Source organism: Ceratotherium simum, chromosome 4 (genome assembly GCF_057802395.1).
Source record: "Ceratotherium simum simum isolate JZ-2026a chromosome 4, ASM5780239v1, whole genome shotgun sequence".
NCBI classification, from domain to species: Eukaryota; Metazoa; Chordata; class Mammalia; order Perissodactyla; family Rhinocerotidae; genus Ceratotherium; species Ceratotherium simum.
In genome coordinates this window covers 57,578,570-57,585,696 of record NC_141903.1, presented here as the reverse complement: position 1 = coordinate 57,585,696, position 7,127 = coordinate 57,578,570, and positions in this window count along the sequence as shown.

Below are 7,127 nucleotides of genomic sequence, written 5' to 3'. Positions count from 1 at the left end.
AAAACACCCTGGCATCGTAAAGATTTCTATCTTAAATTCAGAGTGATATTCTATAAAACAGGAACTCCTAAGCCTGATATGACCACTTTATCTAAGACCAAAATCAGTATCAAGATACCATGCTTTCCTTAGCTGTGTATACATTGTGTACACTACACAATCCTGGAACTAACTACTACCTTTATTAGGAACACCGAGCTTGGGTAGCCAGCCTGCTGTTGTAAACTGGATTTTCATACACTCAGCTACAGATAGGATAGTCATACACCAAGTTGTTTATCTGATCAAGGTTTTCTCAATCCCCTACCACATCCCCATTTGTTCTTTCACCCCTGCCTACCCTGAGCTGCCCAATACTCCGCCCTATTGTCTACTCTGCCAAAACATGTCCACTCACAGAAGACGCTCTCTCCACGAAACATTTTACACCCCATCTGAGAATTCTTGAAGAGTGAGACAGAAGTTCCTAAGATCCCACTCCATACTGATGCAAGTGAAATATGGAATAAAGATTGGGCTTTAAGTATTGTGTTAGTTTTCTATTGCTGTGTTAGAATTACCACAAACCTAAAAGTTAAAGATAACATTCATTTATCATCTCACAGATTCTGTAGGTCAGAAGTCCAAACATGGGTCTTCTGCTCAGGATCTCACCAGGCTGAAATCAACGTGTTAACCAAAGACATAATTCCTTTTGAGACTTGGAGTCCTCGTCCAAGTTCACTCAGACTGTTGGCAGAATTCAGGTCCTTATACTTGTAGGAGATTAAGGTTCCCATTTTCTTGCTAGCTGTTGGCCGGTGGCCACTCATAGCTCCTAGAGGCTACCCATAGTTCTTTGCCATGTGGCCCTTGCAGGCCGTTCACAATATGGCTGCTTGCTTTCTTCCATGGCAGCAGGAAAGTTCTTCGCATGACTTTCATTTCTTCCTTCCAAAATTGCCTGGTCCCTTTTAAGGGCTCACCTGATTAGATTAAGGCCCCTCTCCTCTCCCATCCCATAATCTCCTTGTTGATTTCCTCAAGCTCAATTGTTTTGAGACCTTTAATTGCATCTGCAAAATCCTTTCATCTCTGGCATATGATGTAACCCAATTACAGAGTGAAATCCATTATATTCATAGTCCAACCTATATTCACTTGGACAAAATTATACAAGGCGTGTATATCAGGAAGTGGCAATCTTGGGAGCCATCTTAACCTTCTGCCTACCACAGACACCTTCCTGCACTAACATTCTAGATTTCCATTCTATACACTCTCAAAAGTTTTGGACCTGACCTTCTTAAAGGCACTTTCTACTGAACCAGCAGGTATCACAGGCTGCAAAATACACTGGACCCCCATGCTTTGTAGAATGTACTGTTCTCTACATTCCCAAAGGAGGATGAAGGGCATGAATGAAGAAAGGAGAGGATAATCATCCTTTACATTTAATGCCTTTTAGATGATATCAGGATAAACTCTCCATTTAAAATATGTATAAGAACATGGAGACCTCTTAAACCATCTGCCTTGACCACATATAGTATGACATGATCATGGAGTTAGCCAGATAATTATTAGAATGAATAAATATCTTAAAAATGAAAAGACATATAAATGGCTTATAGAGAATATTTTAAATCTCAAAGAATACAACTGACAAAATTGAAAAATGAATCCAATCAAGATGCAAGTTTTTCATACTTTTCTTAAAAACAGCTTTTTCCAAAAGTTCATTGTATCCCAATTGGTTTTAGGATGCCCAAAATAAAAAGTGCACTTAACGTCTGGTTCTTTCAGAGTCCATGATGTGTGATAATTTACGGCAAACAATTCATATCCAGCTCAGAAGTGTATGCCCTCACCTTGCTCCAAGAATATCCTTGCACCAAAAATACACAGAAATAATTCGTCATTGGAATGTACAACATCCCCATGACTTGGGATTCTCTTTCCAACAGCTTATCAACAACAGGTTTCTAGAATTAAATTTTACTGGTTACAAAAAAGGAAACAACCTTTCTATAGGTCATGGGAACTCATCAGTAAATATCAAACAACAAATGAAAATAGTCTAAAGAGCTAAAGTAATTTGGGAACAAATACCTAATTCAGTTAACTTTCAATAATTCAGTTTACTGATTTCTTGGTTGAGAAAACATATTCCACGAGAGGTCAATTGAGGGAGAGAAGGGTGGAAGCTAAGAGTATGTGAGAGCTTGTTTGTGCCTGGTGCACCAACGAGGTCATGGACTTTCTATTTGAATTTGGAGAGTGTGCCATCTAGGCATAATTGTAGAATCAATCTATTCTACATTCATTTAATCTCAAAGGTTTCATTTTATTTGATAAGACAAACAAACCCTTTTTCTCTACTGAAAACACGTTTCTGACCCAGTGGGGAAGGATAAGTTCTTTAAAGAAAATGATAAAAAACAAATTCCTTATGTGTTTCATTGGCTTCTACTCACCAGATTCAAAGAGAAAATTATTTACAGAAGACTGACAAAAACTTGTGTTCTTCTTTTTCAAACATATTTTGGTATTATTTTTAAACAGTACTTTATTAAAGTGTATTTCACAATGGGACTTATCACATTAATTAATTAGCAAAGCAGCTTTGGGAACTAAGCTCTAGATATGCCCACTTAATAAAACATAATATACAACAGTTGAACTTATAAAACAATTATCCCACCAAACATATAAAGAATAGATTCTCCTAACCTACTTCACTGCTTACTTATAGATAAGTATTTAATAGAAATGCTGGGTGGGGGCCATGAAAAGAGAAATTGAAACTAGTGTGTTAGAAGTCACTGTCAATTGAAGATCAATCAGACAAAATGTAATAAGAAATTATAACATAGAATAAGAAAAATGATTCAATGTAAAATTTCCAATTTATATACACATTTTCTAGGGTAACAATAAAGAGCCCTTTCACTTGAGCTCTTTTACAATCAATTAAAAAAAAGTATCTAAACTGCAATTTAAGTCAACTAACATCTTCTAGCAATAAGAATACTTACATATTGAGATTGATACATCTCAAAAATATACAAAGTATAATGACTCTCAACTAAAGGACCTTGTAAACATTTACTTTCTTCAAGATGTCTGATAACTCCTAAAACTTACCTCACACTTAGATGATCGAACTGCACATTTCACTGAGAATATAGAGATAATTCACTCAGTTCTCCACATTCCTACTACCAGCGCTCCCCCTCAATTATTTGCTTTTGAAACTAACACACTCATCTTTGACCCTTCCCACTTCCTCAAAGCAAATCCTTCTATTCATATACTACATTACATCCCATCTTGACTTTCCTGGATATACTTCATTAATTATCTGCCCTTCTCCTCCTTGCTTTTTAAGTGGAAGTACATACTAAAATGGCTATCACAGAAAGCACTTTTCTGCAAGCATTATGGCATTTGTAGTATTTCCGACATCCAAGCAGAAACAAACAACAACAATACCAACAGAAAACGAAAAGCAGAGAAATCATTAAAAAGATGCTGGCTCTGCTGACTCCTGGATAGGAGTGGAGAGACTAAAAGACACAGAAAAGCATTCCCAGCATACTCCTGTCTTATGGAGAGGCCAGGCAATTGGTTTTACCTTTCCCCATCTTGAGATCTCTTTCTAGCAACCTGAGAAGCACTGAGAGTGAGAACACACAAAGAATTAGAACATTCCAAGGAAACACATACAAGCAGGCCTTGACAACACTGCTGGGTCCAACATTTCCAGCCTTTTCCAATTGGTACATTTGTCTCTACTGACAAAATAGATTGGCCTGAACAAATAGATAAGGCTGGGGTCAGAGCCTCCTCTCCAGCGGAAAGTTTTAGTCTATCTTATATTCTAAAAAATTCTAAAAAAATTTTTACAGTGAAGAGCAGAGATTAACCTGCTGGGTTGAAACAAACACTTCTCTGTGTGAAAACCACTAAAAATGGTGTGAAGTGTGAATCTCAGAATAAATGACTACCTAGTAGGCCCATTCTGAAAGGGTTTTTCCTCCCTGGGTGTTTGAGGTACTTTGCCGTGCCAAGAAGCATGTTAAAAATATGTTGGGTCTGGGGCCAGCCCCGTGGCTTAGCAGTTAAGTGCACACACTCTGCTACTGGCAGCCTGGGTTTGGATCCTGGGCATGCACCGACGCACCGCTTGTCCAGCCATGCTGAGGTGACGTCCCACATACAGCAGCTAGAAGGATGTGCAACTATTACACACAACTATTTACTGGGGCTTTGGGGAGAAAAAGGAAAAACAAAAGGAGGAGGATTGGCAATAGATGTTAGCTCAGGGCCAGTCTTCCTCAGCAAAAAAGACGAGGATTGACATGGATGTTAGCTCAGGGCTGATCTTCCTCACCAAAAAAAAAAAAAATACGTTGGGTCACTTTCTCATTGAAAGTTAATGTCAAGCCAAGGACATAACAACCAAAGGCATTAACTCCTAGCTAATTTACCCAAGAGAGCCCCCAACTCAACCCCAGCAAAAGGTAACCTTAAAAGTCAACAACACTAATGGACAATAGATAAAAATTCTTAATTAAAATCTTTTTTGTCTTTAATGAAGCAAAGTACATAATACTTCAGATAACTTTAATAGTTTCCATATCTATACCAAACACATCCCTTCCTCCAACTCACCCAGCTCCAGAAAGTTTCAATTGGCTATTATTAACATTGAAAATGACATGTCTACTTGCTGGCACATAAATGGACTCTGAACATTCTCTTCAAATCATCTTGTACTTCCCTTACTCCACCACATACAAAGACTATTACTTTTCAATCTCCTGAATATACCAAACCCATTTCTACCCTATGCCCTTTTGTCGTGCTATTTTGGCCTAAAACACTCCTGCCTTTCTTCTCAGACTAACGTGTAACGTCCTTCAACTATTGGGTAATCTTTTCCCCCCAAGCAGAGAAATCTGCTTCATCTCGCAAAGTTTCCTGTACTGTTTTAAAACTTTATACAAATTAGAGAGGCGGAGTCAAGATGGCAGCATAGGCAGACTCTGAACTCACCTCCTCCCGTGGACACAGCCAATTTACAACTACTCGTGGAAAACTTCCCCCTGAGACAGAACTGAAAACTGGATAAGAGGAACTCCTGCAACAACGGACAATCCTAACTGGGGTGGAAGAGGCAGAGACTCCCTTCCGGAGAGGAAAAATGCCGCCTTCACAAGCCGCCAGCGTCACGGCCGCCGGGAGCAGCCCACAGGCACGCAGCCTCCCTGGAGGCGCGGGGCCCTGAGCCGGGAGCGCCCCAGCTGTGGGCATTTTGTGGACCCAGCACAATAGAGACCAGCGGCATAATATCTGACTTTGCCTGCTACTAAAGCATTGGGGAGCACCCCCAGAAAACCCGGTTCACAAAGAAACTAAAACTGGCTCTTAAGGGCCCGCGCGCAAACTCACCCGTTTCAGAAAGCATCCTAAAATCACCAGAAAGAAAGGTGCACAGTGCTTTGGTGACAAGAGACTCACCTAATAGGCCCTGAGTGCATCTCGGTGAGGGGTGAGACCTCTCCAGGGACTGGGACATTGGCGGTGGCCATTGTTGTGGCCCAGTGTGGCCGTGCTGACACAGACGCCATCGGAGTTCTCCCTGAGGCCTGCTAGCACAGGGTCTGCCCCACCCGCTAGAGCACCGATTTAATCCAGCTCAGCCAGGGCAGGCAGCCCACCCTAGAGACTGGCCCTACCCAACAACAAGCCCTCAGGCAACGTGTGGGCCTGCATAGATTGGTGACTGGATTCTCTGCAGCCTGGCAACTGAGCCGACTTGAGTGGGGCAGGGTGTGCACAAGGAGCGGGTGGAGAGTGTGGGGCCGTGGCGGACTGTGTGGGGCTCCCACCATGGAGAGACTGGGTCCACTTGGGGAGGTCAGGGCACTCACACGGGGCAGGACTGTGTTGACTGTGTGTGTGGACCTGTGGGCGGCAGGGTTTGTCAGCTGCAGAAGACTTGTGCTTCTCAAAGACCCACATAGGGGGTTTGCCCCACCTTCCAAAGCCTGAAATGATTGGGTGCTCCTGTGCCTGAGGCCAGCCCCACCCAGCTGCAATCCTCAGAGAGCTGACAAGAGACCTAATAGGATAAAGGCTTACAGCAATTATAAGGCCCTGAGCGTAACAACCTGCCACACTGGGAGCCTACTCACTTAAAAGAAATACTGCAACACAAATGTGGTATTAAAACTTGCAGCCAACTGTGCTGGGGCTCTCCACACCTGATAAAGAGACTGAAGGGCCCACAACAACTACAAGCAGCTGAGCATTACAACAGCTGGCCAGGAGCTAACTCAGCCTCCCTGGGTGCCTACAGGGAGAGCAAACAGGCCACAACAGAAGGACACACGTAGCCCACATAGGGGTCAACCCTGGAACATTGAGAACTGAGGGAAGCACACTGGAAACCTCCTAAGACATCACTTACATAAGGTCACCTATCCAAGAGCAGGAGACGTAGCTGACCTACCTAATACATAACACAAGCACAGGGAAAGAGGCAAAATGAGGAGGCAAAAGAATACATTCCAAGTAAGGGAACAGGACAAAACCCCAGAAAAGGAACTAAGTGAAACAGAAATGAGCAACCTACCTGACAGAGAGTTCAAACTAAGAGTGTTAAGGATGCTCACTGATCTGGGGAGAAGAATAGATGAACTCAGTAAGAATGTCAACAAAGAAATGGAAGATATAAAAAAGAACCAATCAGAAATGAAGAATACAATACTGGAAATGAAAAATTCATTGGAGGGACTCAAAAGCAGAGTAGAGGATACAGAAGAACGGATCTGTGAGCTGGACGAAAGACTAGAAGAAATTACCCAAGGTGAACAGGTAAAAGAGAAAAGAATTAAAAAGAGTGAGGACAGTCTAAGGGACCTCTGGGACAACATCAAGCGCACTAACATCCATGTTATAGGTGTCCCGGAAGGAGAAGAGCGAGACAAGGGGGCAGAGAATCTATTTGAAGAAATAATAGATGAACACTTCCCTAACCTAAGGAAGGAAACAGACATCCAGGTACAGGAAGCACAGAGAGCCCCAAACAAGATAAACCCAAAGAGGCCCACACCAAGACACATCATAATCAAAATGTC